The sequence below is a fragment of the Sciurus carolinensis genome (genome assembly GCF_902686445.1).
Source record: "Sciurus carolinensis chromosome 14 unlocalized genomic scaffold, mSciCar1.2 scaffold_114_arrow_ctg1, whole genome shotgun sequence".
Classification (NCBI taxonomy): Eukaryota; Metazoa; Chordata; class Mammalia; order Rodentia; family Sciuridae; genus Sciurus; species Sciurus carolinensis.
The window spans coordinates 948278-968564 of NW_025920106.1; the positions used below are offsets into that span (position 1 = coordinate 948278).

Below are 20287 nucleotides of genomic sequence, written 5' to 3' on the forward strand. Positions count from 1 at the left end.
TGCTGATTGGAAATATTCAAATGAACAGAAATCTTATTTATGGTATATTTCTTCCTCAAAATAATTTAACTACACTCTAGATTCACTTACTAGATGTAGGATAATAAAATTTTTGATAGGTCAAAATGCTCTATGCAGAGACAACTGTAGAAGTAGAGAATAATAAATTCTCAGAGTGCTGCCTCATGCTGTGAGTGTTCTTAAAATAAGTACTTTAGTCAAAATAGGCTCTAGAAGGCAGCAAACACCCACCTTCTTTTAATGTTTGCTTGATCAGTGTTAAAGTACTATGGCAGAAGTTTCTTAGAACTATACAACCTGAACATTGATCTGTGTACATGTCTTTTCTGTGCTTGCAAATCTTTGTTCACTTTCTTGTATATATCATTTTTACTGTGATTTTATTTTTGTGGAATAAATACTTTGTGATGAGAGGTGTTTAGAGGTAGTATGTTGGTTTTATTCCATTTTCTTGGAATAATCCAAACTTTATTTTTTCCATATGGAAACAATTTTGGAAATGTATCTTGCTACCTACTCTTAAATGTGGCACATCAAAAAACTCTTTAAATACAGATATATAAAAAGTACATATAATTATTGAGGTTGAGTTTGAGAGAGTGGAAAGTGTTTAAAAAATGGTCCCTTGATCATTTGAATCTTAAATTCTATCAACTGCTCTGTACTGAGAAGGGAGAAATGATGAAGAAAAAACCCTGAATCATTGTTCTTCCTTTAGGCTACTTTTTTGATAAAGAAGAATGTGAACTGCCACATTTGGTGACAGAGGTTACTAGTCTACCTAATCTCACTTCCAGGCTGATATAGCTCTGGCTTTCAAGGGTGAGTTCAAAAACATCTCCATCTGTGTCTGATACAGAAATACTGGTGTGCATGTAAAAGAGAAGAGGCAGGAGAAAATAATAGAAAAATGGAGACACAGACGGACAGGTTCAGTAACTCTACTGTGCCAGAAAGTGTCACAGAGAACTGTTAGCCACACATTTTGTAAGGTATTCTTGTAGGCAGAGTAAGAAATCATTCAGTTTGTGAAGAAACAAACATTTGAAAATAAACTGTTACAGGTACCTCTTCTCAAGAAGGGAACAGATTTGTTTAGTCCAGTTTATACAAAAAATATTTAACTCAAACAGACTTACAAAATGCCCTTTTATGCTTCAATAAGCACAGGCACTTTCTCCCACACACACACTCCCTTTCTTAACATTACCTGGGAGTGTAGGGCCCTGCCCACAGGGTTGACACTGGAGAACATATCATATTTACAACCGTCTCCCAGATGAGTCTGGTCCCTAAGACCATCTTTTATTTTACTAGATGATATAATTTTAGTAAGTGACAGCAACTATTTATAAGCTACTTATCACATATAAGTGCTGTTCCAAACTTGTCAGAGTTTCCTTATTCTGTCCTCTGAACAACCTTAGAAGGAAACTACTCTCATTTAGCATTCTGTAGATGAAGAAATGGAGGCCCAGAGTGGTTGCCTAACTGGTACAAAAGGACACTGAGTTGGCTAGATTTCAAAATCTGCATTGAGTATAGATGCCGTGATTTCAACCTATATGTACTTCAAAAGAATTTAAACTTACAACCTGCATCTTTGCACAGAAGACTACCTGACATATATAAATCTTAAGCACATTTGCTATATCATCATTTTTCTGAGAGAGCAGATTATTTGTCCTTATAAAGCTGGCCCTATGTAGACTTCTCCCATAGTGACTTTTTTCCCAATCCTTCTCCCCCAGTGGTGTGTGCTGAGAATATCTTGATTATGGGTTAGTTCTTAAGTTTCTAAAGTTGCACATTTTGACCTGTTATGAAAATTTTAATTCTAATTCTAATTCTAACCAAGTTTTGACTGCTGCATTTGTCTTTGGTTCCATCAGATACAGGAGACAAGATAATTTAATGCAACTGACAAATTTTACTTAGGACCCAGATTTCTTCATGTAGGTGTGTCTTCTTTCAATCAGCACATGCTGCCATTTTTCTAACATGTATCATGTATTAGGGACAGGTGAGTGATACATAATACTTTCCTTTATGGGACTTAGTGAGGGAAATAAAATGTGAATAGTGTTACCACATTGCTAAGCATGAGAATGCTAATGGAATGAAAGTAGTAAAATGGCAGGGTATGTAACCCAGTCTACTATAGAGTAGGGCATGGGTCAGGGAAGTTCTTCTGGAAGAAATACTTAAATGGAGGCCTGAGGAAAGAGAGTAGTAAAGAGAAGAAGAACAGAAGAAAAGAACAAGCAGAGAAAAGAGAAAGGTTAAAGAACAGGTTAGAGAAGAACACAAAAATCAGTATGGTTGGATTTCCCTTCACCCAGAGCACAATCTATAAATCATCACCATATGAGATAATAATGTATTCAACAGAGTATAAATTCAAAGGAAATATGGAGCATTCAGATAATGGAAAAATAGTGAAGGACTGATTGGCAAGGAGTCTTAGAAGAGCAAGATGACTGGAGTGGGCCCATAGTAATCTTTTGCTGATTTTCAGTGTTTCTAGAAAAATTATGTGCAAAATCATCCAGAGGACTATGATGTCTACACTTGATGTATCATCCGTTCATTATCTGACAACCTCAGCTGCATACACACACAGGAAAGTATACATTATGAAAGCTATACAAATGGAGTTAGTGTCAGTACAGCTGGAGAAAATGACTGAAGCTTTTGTGACTCTTTTAATCGACACTGTTCCTGAAAGACTCAAAGAGTCCCAAGTCTGTAGTCACTAAAGTTCCATGTTCTATCCTAAGCACAATGTAGTCATCCTTTTCTAAATAAGCAAGACCTTTGGCAGATGCCAAGTTTTCCTTAGTTCCTACAAAGTGCTATGTTATTATGCAGTCACCAGGCACATCTTCATGCTCATCTTTATGAGCTATTCAGGGATCTCAACAGCAGCAAGGCTAAGGTGGATGGAACCATTATTATTCATACCCCAGTCCCTCCTATTTATCTCTCTGTCTCCCTCTCACAAATGTATATCTGTAACCTAGCCCCTATATGTAGTGTCTGAAGTAGTAACATGATTGAAAATTTTATCCAGTAAGTTAATTTTTCCACTTCTCTTAGAAGTTGCCAGTGAAAAGTCTTCCTCAACACTAAAGATCAAAAATTCACCCAGACATGGTAGTGCATGCCTGTGATCCCAGCAGCTGGTGAGGCTGAGGCAGGAGGATGGTGAGTTTCAAGCCAGCCTCAGCAAAGCAAGGCACAAAGCAACTCAGTGAGACCTTGTCTTTAAATAAAATTAAAAATTAAAAAGAAAGAAATCAAGCAGCTTTATATTTACTAACCTAGTTATAGTCTTTCTATCTTAGTCTAATAGAAAATTGGTGAGTTCAATGGATTTTCTAGATCAGTGATGGAAACTTAGACTTCAAGTAAGAATCACAATAACTGAGGGAATCTCTTATCTAACTAAACCCAGAATCTAAACTTAATGTCAGAAAAGAAGTTCCTGAACTGAACAGAAAATAGAGGAAAGTACTGTAATATTCCTTAAGTCTACAGTAATGCACTAAAATCTTTGGAGATTTCAAGTTTGCTACATATATTTGCTGATATACATTACAAACACACACACACACACACACACACACACACAATTTTCTCAGTAGCCCACTCATGAGCTTCTATTGCCTCTTACCATTTTTATATGGATGACCTTGTTAATGAAAAATATAATCAATTAAAAAATCTGTTAGAAATTTAAAAAACAGAACCAATGAAAAATGATAAATGTTTTAAAACTAAACAAAATGAAAATGATTTAAAAAACACAAAAAAGAAGAGAATCAAAATGGTACACTACATAAAACCTAACTGAAAAAATAAGGAAATATCAGAGGATTCAAAGCACAAAAGCCATCTGAGATGAAACAAATAACTAATTGGCAGAACTAAGTACTTGCTTATCAGTAATTGTTTTAATTTTAAATATTTTCAAGTCTAAAGTTAAAATGTAAAGATTTGAAGGATGATTAAAAAATGGTGCATCAATATACTATCCATAAGAAATTCAGTTTAGATATACTCTCTCTCTCACACACACACACACACACACACACACACACACATACACACACAGAGGTTGAAAGTAAAAGAATAGAAAAACACATTCCAATAGTATAGAAAAATGGAACAGGGTGGCCTTATTTTGTGTGGAAAGAAATAGACTAAGAAAAATTACAGAAGATTAAGCACATTATATATAGATAAAAGTTCACTGTATTAAGAAGATAGAGAACCAATATGATCATATATGCACCAAATATAAGAAGCCCAAAGAAAAGTAAACACTGACAGACTGAAAGGAGAAAATGTTATGTAACATTTGGAGATTTCAATAGTCCAGTTACAATAAATGATAGGATAGCCTTGCAGAAGATCAATACTTAGATAAACTGAACACTATTAATCAGACACAAGAGACACTTATAAAAATTCATCCAACAATATTCTTCACAGAATGAGAAGTAAACACAAAATATTCTCAAGTACAAGCAAAATATTCTCCAGAGTATACTAAGTTGGGTCACAAAATGAATACCAATAATGTTTGAAAAACTGAAATCATGCAAATGTCTTTCCTATCACAATGGCACAAAATTAGAAATCAATAAAGGAGGAAAAGGAAAACACACAAATATACACAATCCAGTCACATCCCCAGTCACATCCCCAGTTCTAATTTGCATTTTACTTAGAGACAGTGTCTCGCTGTGTTGCCTGTGCCTTGCTTTTGATGAGGCTGCTTTGAACTCACAATCCTCTATCTCAGTCTTCCAAGCCATTGAAATTACAGGCATGCACCACATCGCCTGGCTACAACATTCTCTTAACTGAGAGTTAAAGAAGAAATCATAGCAGGCATTACAAAATTCTTTGAGTCAAAAGAAAAAAACACAATATATTTACATATATGGAATAGTCTGAAAACAGTGGTGGGAGAGAATTATAGCTTTAAATGCTTACATTGAAAAAGAAAGATTTCACATCAAAAATTTAAGTCTACATATCAGGGAATAAATAAATAAATTAATTAATTAATAAACAAACAAACCTAGGAGAAGGTAGAAAATAATAAATATTACTGATAAAGAAGAGAGACTCAAGAAAACCAAAAGGTGGTTCTATTGATTAGATTAGTAACATTCCTCACAGAATGAGAAGTAAACACAAAATATTCTGAAGTACATGTGAAATATTCTCCAGAACATACTTTGTTGGATTGATGGTAAGAAGAGATTCAAATTACTAAAATGAGAAATGAAAGAGAAACCTTACTACTAAATGTACAGAAAGAAAACAAGTAGGGGAGAGTAGCATGAGCAACTGTATGCCAACAAACTGCTTAACAAAGACAGAATGGTTAAATTCCTAGAAACACAGACTTCCAAAACTGATTCAAGAAGAAATAAAAATCTGAAAAGAACTATTACAAGAAAGGGGACTATATCATTAACAGAATGCCCCAACAAAGAAATGCCTAGGACCAGATCACTCCACTGGTATTCTAACAAACATTTAAAGCAGAATTAACATCAATCCTCAAAATATTCTGAAAGAGTTGGAGAAAAGATTCCCTAATTCATTCTACAATGCCAGCAATACCCTGATAACAAACCTAGACAGACTACAAGGAAAGAAAACTACAGTTCATAACCCTTATAGAGAAAGGCAAAAATCCTCAACAAAATCATAGCAGATTGAGTTTATCAGTATGTCCAAAGAAGTCAGACCCAATCACATTAAATCCCCAATGAAAAAATCTGAAATGATTTGAAATCTGAAAATATTAGAGCAAATGATGCTACAAGTATTTTGGATTTCAAAACATTTCAGATATCATATTTTTGGAGTAGGGTTGGCCAACTAGTGAAAGATACACAAGTATTGCCAAATTCAAACAGCACTGAAATCAGAAAAACTTCAATTCTGAGCATTTTGATAAGGGATATTCAACCTACATATATCACAGCCAAATGGGATTTTCTCCAGGAATGTGAGAGTGGTTTAACATGAAAATCAATCCTAGGTAATACACATCAACAGTTAAGAAAGCATGACTATTACAAATGATGGATAAAAGCATTTGAAAAAGCTCAATACTCTTTCACAATAAAAATATCCAGTACACTAGGAACAGAAGGAAATTTAATCAGTATGTAAAAAAAAAAAAAGCCACAGTTAATGGCATAATCAATGATAAAAAGTGAAAGTTGTTTTCCTAAGACCAGAAAGAAGTCAAGGATATCCTTGCTTTTAAGTTCTAGACAGAGCAATTAGGCAAGAAAAAGAAAAGGAATCCATACGACAAAGTAAGAAGTTAATTATCTCTCCTTGAAGATGACATAATCTTCAATGTACCAAATCCCAAAGAATTCACAAAAGGTCTTTTAAACTTAATAAACAAATACAGCAGTATGGGACAATATAAAATCAAAACACAAAACCATTTGCATTTCTATATGCAGGCAATGAAAAATTTCAAACCAAATTAAAAAAAAAAAGAATTCCACCTACAATAACATCAAAACCAGAAAAATACTTAGGAATAAATTTAATCAATAAAGTAGGAGACCTGTTTACTGAAAAATGTAAAATGTTGCTCAAATAAATCACACTACTTAAACGAAAAGACAGCTCACATTCACAGCCTAGAAAACTTAATATTGTTTAAATAATTATACTACCTAATGTGATCTACAGATTCAAATTCAGTGCAATCTTTTTCAAAGTCCCAATGGTATTTTCTCTCATTTTTTACATTTTGAGGAATAGAAAATTTCACTCCAATATTAAAATGAATTACAAGGGACAGAGAATAAATATAACAACCTTGAAAAAGAGCAAATTCTGAGAACCCATACTTCCTGATTTCAAAGCTTACTATAAAGCTGTTGTAAACAACACACGGGTACTATCTGTATGGATAGACATACAGACACATAAGACTAATGGAATAGAACTGAGAACCCATAAAGAAACCCTTACAACTGGTCAACAATTTTTGACAAATAGTTGACTTACATCCATGGTCAACTATTTTTGACAAGGGTGTTAATATCATTCAATGGAAAAGGACAGTCTTTTCAACAAATGGTTGAAACAAATGGTTATGGAAAAATGGATATTCACATGCAAAAGAATGAAGTTGGACTGGGTACAGTAGTGCATGCCTGTAATCCCAGCAGCTGGGGGAGCTGAAGCACAAGGGTTCCAATTTTAAAGCCAGCCTCAGCAGCTTACCAAAACCCTAAGCCACTCAGTGAGAGTCTGTCTCTAAATAAAATATAAAAGAGGGCAGGGCCTGGGAGGAGGCTCAGTGATAAAACAGCCCTGGGATCAAATACCAAAAATCTAAATGAAGTTGGACCATAATTTTATACCACAAACAAAAATTAACTCAAAATGAATGACGGCCTTAAATGTAAGAGCTAAAACTATAAACACCTTCAAAAATAAAGGAGCAAATAATTGTGATCTTGAGAAACTGGCAATAATTTCTTAAATATGACACCAAAGCCACAGGCAAAAAAATTTAAAAGATAATTTGAACCTTTTTAAAATTAATAACATTTTGCATCACAAAGGTACCTTCAAGGAAGTGAAAGAAAATGCACAGAATAAGAGGAAATAATTACAACAACATACCTTATAATGGTATGATGTCCAGGATCCATAAAGAATTCTATCAAATCAACAACCAAAAGACAAACCTACTTTTAAAATAGACTAATTACTTAAAACTACTTCTTTAAAGCAGATAAACAAATGGCCAAAATACACATGAAAAGATGCCCAACATCAGTAAACTTTAGGTAAAGGTATATTAAAGTTACAATGAGATACCACTTCACTCCTACTAGGATAAAATTAGTAATAAAGGGTCAACATTAAGTATTAGGAAGGATGAAGAGAAATTGAAAACCTTGTGCATTTCTACTTGGAATGTAAAATAGTACAAGTTCAATACAAACTATTTGGTTACTCCACATGAAGTTAAACAGAATTGTCTTCCACTTCTGGGTGTATATGTTATACCCCAAAGAATTTAAAACAGGGACTTATATAGATATTTGTACACCAACTTTTCATATAAGCATTAGGCATAACAACTAAAAGGCAGAAATGACCCAGTGTCCATCAATAGATGAATGGATAAAGAAAATGTCTATATTTGTAATAGAGAATTATTCAGAAACAAAAGAAATAAAGTTTGGATATATGCTAAACATGAAGGAGCCAAAAAAATATGCCAAATGAAATATGCCAGATATAACAGAAAAATACATTATGACTCCTCTTACATGAAGTATCCAGAATAATCAAAGTCATAGAAATAGAGAGTAGATTAAAGTTATCAGGGCTGGGGACAGCAGGGAAAAGGAATTTTAAAAAATGACTTCAATTTCTGTTTGGAATGTTGAAAGATATGGAAATAATGGCAAAAGTACAACTTTGTGAATGTCACTAATGCCACTGAACAGTACACTGGTTAACTGTTAAAATATTGCCACTTAAACAAAATAGAGAATTTAAGAAAAATACCCATATGAATTGTTCAATTCTAATAGATAGATAATTATAACATAATAAGTAGTCTTTCAAATCTAATTTGATAAAGCCTCAGAAAACACTCTGTTCACCCATAGTGTCATATTCTGTGTGTGTTAACAACACTGCTTGGGAAGAAAACAGAGGAGACATCTTCTCTTACCTTTAAGAACTTCATCAGTTTCAGAGGATTTGTAATTATTTAAAGTTCAAATATTTCTGAGTTTAAATTATCTTCACTGTAGTTTTCAGGACCTGAATGATGCTCAAGTATCAATAAACAAATAAAAATAACCCAAACAAACACTTGTTTGATTCCCAAATTTCTCAAAGAAATGAAGAAACATCCCCAGAACATCCTAGGAACAAGAATTTTATAAAACAGCTGGATGTATTCTTCACCATTAGTATGTAAGAATCAAACTTACAGATAACAATAGACCAAAACTGCAACAAAACAATTATATATCCCGTGGAATGGCAAACTTAAGGGTGCTGCTATATAAAATGACAATAGAGATTACTAAAGAATTGTTCAGCACTAATACAATGCAGCTATCAATTTTGAAACCGTGACTTCATGGAATTACAAAGGAATTATAAAATAAAATTAACCTATTTTGCATAGTCATCTTCCCCCAAAAAGAAATATGACCCAACAAAATTCCACTTAACACAACATGGAGATTCTGTTATTATAAATTTAAAAACAAAATGTAGGAATTTCCTAATAATATTTATAGCTTGCAAAGTACAATATTAACTCCTGTCAGATAGAAATAACAGTATTTGGGCAAATCCCAGCCTGAGACACCTGCTGGAGACTTGAAGCTCATTGTCAGGTACCTCTCACACATCAGACTACTGAAGACTGGGAGGTTTGAATACTATATGACTGTTATAGTGTAGATTTTCTTTTTTGTCATTATTGAACAATTTTATGATTATATTTCTTTACATTTTTTGCTCTCCTTTCCTTTTGTTTACATGTTTCTCAGAGTCTCTTTATCACTTTTTGCATGCTAACAACCAACCTCTTTTGATTATATGCTCACGCTTTCTAATATCTAGAACTTCTATATATTCTTCTCTTATCCCATTAACAACTACATCCTACATCCCTCCACATCCTCTTTGTCCTCCATTAGATACTGCAGACCTTATTGCAAATCTGTTTGTTATACTGAAGATAATAATTGAACTCATTCTGTTTATTATGTCAATATTGTAAATGACCTCATAGGGGCTATTTGGTCTAGGATTGCATATTGTCTGGACTGGGCACTGCTAATATTGTTCTTCCCCTTAAAGGAAAGGTTTTTGAAACCTATAGGGTCACCTTAAGCCTATAGGGGGAAACTGCAATACGACAGATCTGCACTGCTAGAGGGGAAGATACATAAACAACATGAAAAAACAAGGGAAGAAAATGATTCAAACAAATCTAGATTCTATATTAATAGAATCCAATAACAGTATGCTAGAGATATGTCAGAAAAGGACTTAAGATTATACATGATTAAGATGATTTGTGAAGCAAAGGATGAGATAAGAGAGCAAATGCAGGCAATAAATAATAATGCCAATAAGCAGTTGAAAGAGCAACTGCAGGAAGCAAAAGATCATTTCAACAAAGAGACAGAGATTTTCAAAAAAAAAAACAAATGGAGGCAATCCAAGATGGCAGACTAGAGGGTGACTGCATCTCCTGTCACTCCAGAACCCAGGATTCAAGAAGGAGAGGCATTGAAAGACTCGGACTAACATAGAGCCATAGGGTGAGTCTCCCCCACCGGGTGAAGCTTGGCCCAGGCAGTAGACCCGGACAGGGGCAGCTTCTCAGAGCAGGGCAAGGCAGCTAGAGTCTTCCCCAGGCAGCCCTGCTCCCTCTGGCAGTGGGCTCCTTCCACAGCCAGCTTCTAGGAGCAGGTCGCCCAGTGAGAGCCTTTCTGCAAAGAACCAGCTCCAAATCCGGAGCCAAAGGTGAGCTCTTGCCCTCAGGCAGCCTCTGGGATCAGGGAAGGGCAGCCAGAGACTACTCAAAGCTGCCCTGCTCCCTCTGGTGGCAGACTCCTTCCACGGCCACCTTCTCAGAACAGACAGCCCAGTGAGAGCCTTTCCGCACAGAGCCAGCTCCAAGACCTGGAACAAGTAGCGGGCTAGGGGCAGCTTTCTTTGGAAGCACTGCATTATCAAGTTCCTCCAAGATTTCAGGCTACTGAAGACTGGGAGGTGATATACTGGAGAACTACAGGGACACTATAAGCCAATAGAGGAAATCTGCAATATCTCAGAGTCCCACTGATATCTGACCAATATGAGAAAACAAGGGAAGAAAATGTCCCAAACAAACCTAGATACTATATCAATAAAACCCAATGACAGCACAGCAGGAGAAATGTTAGAAAGGGAGTTCAGAATGTACATAATTAAAACAATCAGGGAAGAAAACAAGGAGATGAAAGAGCAAATGCAGGCATTAAATGATCCTACCAATCAACAGATAAAAAAGGAAATACAGCAAGAAAGAGATCATTTCAATAAAGAGTTAGAGATACTGAAAAAAAAGCAAACAGAAATAGTTGAAATGAAGGAAACAATAAACCAAGTTAAAAACTCCATAGAAAGCATAACCATAGAATAGAACACCTGGAGACAGAACTTGAGACATTGAAGAAAAAATATTTAACCTTGGAAACAAAGTTGAACAAACAGAGAAGATGGTAAGAAATCATGAACAGAATCTACAAGAATTGAGGGATATCATGAAAAGGCCAAATTTAAGAATTATTGGGATTGAGGAAGGCTTAGAGAAACAAACCAAAGGAATGAAAAATCTATTCAATAAAATAATATCAGAAAATTTCCTACATCTGAAGAATGAAATGGAAAACCAAGTACAAGAGGCTTATAGGACTCCAAATATACAAAATAACAACAGAACCACACCAAGGCACATTATAATGAAAATACCTAACATACAAAATAAGGACAGAATTGTAAGGGCTCCAAGAGAAAAGAATCAAATTACATTCAGGGGGAAAACAATAAGAATATCAGCAGATTTTTCAATCCAGACTCTAAAAGCTCGAAGGGCCTGGAACAACATTTACCAAGCCCTGAAAGAAAATGGAAGCCAACCAAGAATCTTATACCCAGCAAAACTTACTTTCAGATTTGATGATGAAATAAGATCCTTCCATGATAAACAAAAGCTAAAGGAATTTACAAAAAGAGAGCCGGCATTACAGAACATTCTCAGCAAAATATTCCATGAGGAAGACATGAAAAACAACGATGCAAATCAGCAATGGGAGGAACCAGCCTAAAGGAATAGCCAAATAAAGGAGAAACCAAATCATGTCAAAAAACAAAAATGAGTCAAATGACTGGGAATACAAGTCATATCACAGTAATAACCCTGAATGTTAATGGCCTGAACTCATCAATTAAAAGACATAGACTGGCAGATTGGATTAAAAAGAAAAATCCAACAATATGCTGCCTGCAAGAGACTCATCTCATAGATAGAGATATCCATAGACTAAAGGTGAAAGGATGGGAAAAAACATAGCATGCACACGGACACAGCAGAAAAGCTGGAGTATCCATCCTCATTTCAGATAATGGGGACTTCAAGCCAAAATTAGTCAGAAGGGATAAAGAAGGACATTACATACTGCTTAAGGAAAGCATAAGTCAGCAAGTCATAACAATCATAAATATCTATGCCTCAAACCTTTGCTCATCAATGTACGTCAAACAAATCCTTCTTAATTCCAGAAATCAAATAGACCACAAACAATAATACTAGGTGATTTTAACACTCCTCTCTCACCACTGGATAGATCTTCCAAACAAAAATTGAATAAAGAAACCATAGATCTCAGTATCACAATCAACAATTTAGACTTAACCGACACATATAGAATATACCATCCAACAAAGAACGAATACACTTTCTTCTCAGCAGCACATGGATCCTTCTCTAAAATAGACCATATTTTATGCCACAAAGCTACTGTTAGCAAATACAAGAAGATAGAGATACTACCTTGTATTCTATCAGATCATAATGGATTGAAATTAGAAATAAATGACAGAATAAAAAAACAGAAACTTCTCCAATACCTGGAGATTAAATAATACACTATTATATGATGAATGGATAACAGAAGACATGAGGATGGAAATAAAAAATTCTTAGAAGTAAGCAAGAACAAAGACACATCATATCAAAATCTCTGGGACACTATGAAAGCAGTACTTAGAGGAAGATTTATTTCATGGGGGCTTCAACAAAAGAAGTAAAAATCAACAAATAAACAACTTAACACTACAGCTCAAAGCCCTAGAAAAAGAAGAGCAGACCAACACCAAAAGTAGAAGACAGGAAACAGTTAAAATCAGAGCGGAAATGAATGAAATTGAAACAAAAGAAACAATCAGAAAAATTAACAAAATAAATAGTTGGTTCTTTGAAAAAATAAACAAAATTGATAAACACTTAGCCACACTAACAAAGAGAAAGAAGGGAAAACTCAAATCACAAAAATATGGCATGAACAAGGGATTATCACAAGAGACTCAAGCGAAATACAAAACATAATTATAAGGTATTTTGAAAATCTACATTCCAACAAAACAGAAAACCTCAAAGGCATCAAGAAGTTTCTAGAGAAATATGAATTACCTAAACTGAACGAGGAGGATATACACAACTTAAATAAATCAATTTCAAGCAATGAAATAGAAGAGGCCATCAAAAGCCTACCAACAAAGAAAATTCTGGGACCAGATGGGTTCTCAGCCGAGTTCTACAATACATTTAAAGAAGAACTCATTCCAATACTCCTCAAAGTATTCCATGAAATAGAATGGGAGGGAACACTCCCAAACTCATTCTATGAAGTCAATATTACCCTGATACCTAAACCAGAGACACATCGAGGAAAATACATTTCAGAAAAATATTCCTTCATGAACATCGACGCAAAACTTCTCAACAAAATTTTAGCAAATCGCATACAAAAATATATTAAAAAGATAGTGCACCACGATCAAGTGGGTTTTATTCCAGGGATGCAAGATTGGTTCAACATCCAGAAATCAATAAATGTCATTCACCATATCAACAGACTTAAAGTTAAGAATCACATGATTAGATGCAGAAAAAGCATTCTATAAAATACAGCATCCCTTCATGCTCAAAACACTAGAAAAAATTGGGATAGTGGGAGCATTCCTTAACATTGTAAAGGCCATCTATGCTAAGCCCATGGCCAATATCATTCTAAATGGTGAAAAACTGAAAGCATTCTCCCTAAAAACTGGAACAAGGCAGGATGCCCTCTTTCACCAATTCTATTCTACATCATCCTTGAAACTCTAGCCAGAGCAATTAGACAAACCAAAGAAATTAAAGGGATATGAATTGGAAAAGAAGAACTCAAACTATCCCTGTTTGCTGAGGACATGTTTATATATTTAGAGGAACCTGGAAATTCCACCAGAAAACTTTTAGAACTCATAAGTGAATTCAGTAAAGTAGCAGGTTACAAGATCAATAATGATCATAAATCCAATGCATTTTTATACATAAGTGATGAATCTTCAGAAAGAGAAGTAGGAAAACTACCCCATTCACAATAGCTTCGAAAAAAATGAAATACTTGGGAATCAATCTCACAAAAGAGGTGAAAGACCTCTACAATGAGAACTACAGAAAACTAAAGAAAGAAATTAAAGAAAACCTTAGAAGATGGAAAGATCTCCCATGTTCTTGGATAGGCAGAATTAATACTGTCAAAATGGCCATACTACCAAAAGTGCTATACAGATTCAGTGCAATTCCAATTAAAATCCCAATGATATACCTTACACAAATAGAGCAAGCAATTATAAAATTCATCTGGAAGAATAAGAAACCCAGAATAGCTAAGCAATCCTAAATAGAAAGAGCGAAGCAGAGGGTATTGCAATACCAGATCTTCATCTCTACTACAAAGAAATAGTAAGAAAAATGGCATGGTATTGGTACCAAAACAGACAGGTAGATCAATGGTACAGAAAAGAGGATATGGACACAAACCCAAATAAATACAATTTTCTCATACTAGACAAAGGGCTCCAAAATATGCAATGGAGAAAAATTAGCCTGTCTGTACTATTTCTGGCTTCAGTTAAATGAAATAGAACAACTTTTACTTCTAGTAACAGCAAAAAGAAAACATTTTAATTTTCTTTCACATGTTGTATTTAAAATAATATCTACTTGTTTAATTATTTATATTGATCACATGTTGTACATGCATGTTCCTATAATATGGTGTAATAACTTTAAAGTAAATCCAAGATAAATTTACTAATGCAATGACCCCAAAATAACTGAGTTTTATTTGTCTTAAATCATTTCTGTAAAACTGCATCATATACCTTTGCTTACACTAGTAAATGTTTTGCCTTCAATATGTTATATATAATCAATGTAGGTAACTTTTAAACTGCAGTTAACTTCAGCTAATTTTTGCTAAAATATAATACTCTAACGTATATGAATCAAAAGTCAAATGCTCTTTTTGTTTTGATTACTTTTTTCTTTTTGTAGGATTTTAAGAAATGGTTATGTTGTGCCCAGCGGCTGGAGACCCCACAAAGTCCACCAGAGACCATGATCAATGCAAGCAACAAAGAGTCATTTATTAGCAAGCTCGAGCCTGGTCCTCCGTGCACTCAGTAACCGGTGATGCTAAGAGCAGGGTTTTTATAATGAAAGGCAAGCAGTTTTACGGTATTCTTTTTAATTGGTTAACATATAAAATTGTATACAAAGCAAGTTAGTTTAAGTTCTGGGTCACCCTGACCTCCGAGAGGAGGGTTGTCATTATCTTTAAGTTTGCTTTTTGTGCCAGCAAAGTTTGCTTTTGGATCAGCCACCTGGCCTTTACAGATAAGGTAAGAGATGAGATGAAAATTCTTTGCGGCTTTTATGAGGGGTTGAGGGCAGTTTGGGAAGAGCCTCATATTTACACAGGTGCAAGCTTTTTCTATCTTTTCATTTATTCCTACCTGCAGATATCAGAATACCTGATGGATATCTAGAAAAGTTGCAGATAACCAACAGTCTACCATTTCATTAACCATTGAGCTAAAGGTCTCATAGAGCTTTCTTAGTAAGTTTTTGTATCTTACCTGCATCATCATATCTGCTTTTTCTATTAACTGAATGTAAACCTTTAAATTTTTGGCAGTTGTGGGAATTGAACCGCAAAATTTGCACAAGCTAGGCAAGCTCTGTCAAAGAGCTAAAATGCCAGCCCTTAACTTAATATTATGTACACCTTCTGGGTTTTATCATTTTCCATTCTTTAGGGTTTATTGAAACCCTTAACATGCATGCATACTGGAATGGGATTTAAACTATATTGTAATTTATTTTTGGTAATTTTTATTGTTATATGCTAGATGCAGGATATGTTCCACATATATCTTCTTAGATGTTCTGTACTAGATACGATGAACATTTGCTAATATATATGGATTATCTAGTGAAACACCCAAATCATCACGTTACAACTCAATGAGTATCTGCAGTGTTAACATACCTCTATGAGTAGTATGCAGTTGAATAAAATTTTAAAAATCCCAGAAAGTCCCTTCTATTACCTTTCATTTCATTTAATACCCCTCACCTGTAGCCATGATTACTGTCTCTTATACCAAAGATTAGTTTTACATGCATGTATCATACTACTTTGACCATATTATTTTAGAGTATGTTTTAATACCTGGAACTTTCTTATTCTCATAAATACACATTCTAAATTACCTTTAGCATGCTTAATACTTCTTTTCTGATTATTCTTATTTAAACCACTGAACTTTGTGCAATATAGTATAGAAATATATTTTCAAAAATTTACATAGACCTGTAAATGTGTATTATTTATACAGTTTGTATGTATGTACATACACATATGTAATAAATGCTTTGTATCTTGATATGATGAAAGTGTACAGTATGCATTTTTTGTGATTGGTTCCTTTTGCTTTGTTAAGTTTGTGAGCTTTATCTATGTTGTTGCATATAGTGATAATTCAATTGTTTTTGTTGCATGCTGGTTTACTGTATAAAAATATTGTACTTTTTTAGTGTATTACACTTTTTCAATTCTGTTGATGGTCATTTACCTTCTAGTCAGTTTTTTACTCTTATCAGATAGTGCTAAAACCATTCCTGTGAATGTTTTTTTGCTTAACATATGTAACACTATATAGCTAGGACTGGAATATTGGATTATATATATATATATGTTCAGACTTCCTAGAAAATATAAAAAGTTTTCCCAAGTAGTTGTAATAATTTATACTTCCAACATCAGTGTATGATAGTTCTATTTGGTCTTCTTGCCCATTTTTGAGGCTTTTTCTTTTTTAATTTTAACTTTTCTGGTAAAATAGTGGTCTCATTGTGACTTTATTTTGCATTTCATTGTCTAAGTTAAACACTTTTAAATATGTTTGTTGGTCATTTAGGTGTCCTCTTTTGTAGATTAATTGCCCATGTCTGTTGTCTATTTCCTACTGGTTTTTGTACTTTTCCTTACTGATTTATAGGAATTCTTATATAAAGAAACTTTGTGAGTTTTATATTTTACAAACATCTTCTAGAAGGTAGCAATTGTCCTAGCACTTGTTATTAAAAGGACAGCTTTTCCTGGTGCACTTGATCTTTGACATAAGTTCAGATGATTGCATATTATATCTTTTGGATAACTACAGTCCTCTACTACAGATACATATAAAGTGTTATAATAAGTAAAATGGGCAAAAAGTAAGTGGTCTGCAAATAATAAGTCTTCAGAGAAGGAAGCATTTGAGATGGTCTTTGAAAGATGGGAAGGAATGTGTCAATTTGAAAATAAGTCTATGAGCGAAGAGCATTCTAAGCAGAGGCAATTTCATGCAGTAAACTCAGAGATCAGAATGTGTATATTATGTTAGAAAAATTGTAACAGATAAGAAGGGTAAATATGTAATAATTTATTTTAAAATAGGATTTGAAAGGATAGAATGAACCAGAGTATAAAAAGCATGAGGTATCCATTCAAGGAGTCTGAACCTCCCACGAAATAAAAAGTGTTTAATTAAACAAGGGCTGACAAGATCACATTTTTCATTCAAATAATAGTTTCAGGAAAAGTAGAGACGGTGAAATATAGGGAGAGATAGACAAGAGGCATGTAGATGAATTAGGAATTTATGCCAAATTAGGAATGTTGTGACCATGATATGGAAATAGAAAGTAGAACACAGACCCTAGAGGTCATGCTGAGAGAAGATAGACAGGACATGGTACCCAGCTGAAATTTGTGTCAGAGAGAGGAACTATTGATGATGACTTCTGTGGTTCTCACAGCTATTTATCTCCTTTCCACATATTATATCAGGGGATTTTTATTATTCACAAAAGCTTCTGTTTTGATTGAATATCTAAAGTGTATAATTACTTTATTCTGCATACGCTCTGAGCACATTGACAAAGTGTAACCAACTTGATTTTGGTACATGTCTGTGATTATCATAGTTTTGCACATCACTGCTTAAAACATTTTAAAATATATTTTGTCACTTAATTTTCTGGTCAAAACATTTTTGACTATCAATTTTTATAAAATATTTGTACTTCAATGAATTCTAAATTATATTTGTTCTGATTGGGAGGATAAGAGTGAATTAATACCATGTGCTAGCTTTTTGGGGGGATTATCAAACCCAGGGTCTCCAGCATACTAAGTAAGTGCTCTACCAATGAGCTCCATACCCAACACTTACCATGCAGTTCTCAAAGCTGTCATTTAAAAAGAGTTGTCTCTTCCTGTCTATGTGAAACCCTATATGAATGCTTAATGATTAGGGTTTTTATTATTGTTGTCTGTTTCTATTGATTTCACATGCTTTTTGATTTTGAAATGGCTTATAAGTTTCAGATTAGTCATGCCAGTTATATTTTGGTTTCTATCCATGCACCCCTTTTGTTACCATTTACATTACTAAGCAGAATTTTTAAAATATATAATCAAAAATTTTTCTTCAAAATGAAAGATCTTTACCTTGTGTTTATATTTGAAGGTAGGAAGTAGGTAAATGAATGGGATAGTGGAAAAGGGGTAGGAAAGAAAAATTATTTTTTACACTTAGAATTCAAATTTACATTGATGTCATATTCATCATGTATCTAAAATTAGAGTTTTTCTTCAGTGAGGTCTATTCTTCAATATATCAATCTGAATCTTAGACTTTATGTTTGAAGAACAAGGGTGAGGTTAGGAATGGATGGAAAGCAGTTGTGTAAGAACAAATATTCTTCACAGATATTTTTAAAAGTTCAGTTTTCCATGGAAAACATATACTTCATCTTAGATGGGAATTTAGAAAATGAATCCTAGAATTCATTTTTGCTGGAGGGAGTGACAAGGAAGGCTGATGTGATCTGTAAATCCATGGTCATCTACCTCAAATGGACCCTCAGTTTTGCATATTGCACTGTCTTATTCTAGGCAAAGATTTGATCTCTTGTACATAATAGAACAAATGCTGTAAACATGAAACTCCCCCACTTTCTGAATAACAATCATATAAATCTGTCTACACTTACTCTCTTCTTTTCAATCATGTTGCCCTTTTGTCCCATCTCATCTGCTCAGGATTATTGGAATATCTGTTATACCTATAAAACGCTTTTATATTCAGTCTCCCTTTCTTATCTTCACCCTTCCCATTGACTTTCTATTTAAATAAACTTTTAATTTTACATAAGCATAGAAATTAGAAAGTAAATATAGTAATTTTACCATATACACAGTTATTCCTATTATTAGTAGAATGTTACTTTAATACATTTTGTACAACTAAGGCACAAATATTGGTACATTACTATTTACTAAACTCCCTAATTTATTTAATTTTCACTAGTTTTCTTGCTAACAACTATTTTTGTCCCAGAATCCCATCCAGGACACCATTTTATATTTAGTAATTATATCTCATATTAAAGGTACCGGTTACTGCGTTGGGAAGTGCTGTGCAATACTTATATATGATTGATAATAAATAAATATTCTCTTAACACAGTTAAATATTAAACTAATTGAAAATCTTATATGCTGATAGAGTTCATCAATTTTGTTGCATTTCCAAAAATACCATACACAATAGAGGTTTCATGATACTTTTAAGTATAACATTAATAGAATGAAAGTCTATATATGAACATGTGTCATTATATTGAAATTAGAGATTAGGTACATTAGAAGTGCTTATTTCTTCCCATTGTGTGGATTTCTCATTCCTTTGCTGATAATTTTTATCAAAAAGATGGCCAAAAAAAAAAAAAAAGATTACCAGTGGAATTGAGGTTTTCATTCTCTTTTCTGTCCCATCATGTCAAGGAACAAAATCCATTGCTGTCAAATAGAGCAATTCATCATTTCTCATAGGGAGGGAAATGGGTGTTTGAAGTAACCTCCTGCTGTCCACAGTGTTTTTCAATACATACTCACCTTTAACATGGCACCTGTAGAACCTCAGCATACTTTTCACCTGTGTTAAAGCTAAATTGGAATTGCATCTCCAGCTTAATATAGTTTGATGACTGTGATTCATGAATTATGTTACT

General features: G+C 33.8%; 1 pseudogene; it reads left to right on the plus strand.

Moving 5' to 3' along the window:
* The first annotated feature begins 2672 nt into the window (after positions 1–2672).
* The window catches only part of LOC124973253 (cyclin-dependent kinase 17-like), a 41539-nt pseudogene continuing 23924 nt past the window's right edge, over positions 2673–20287 (plus strand).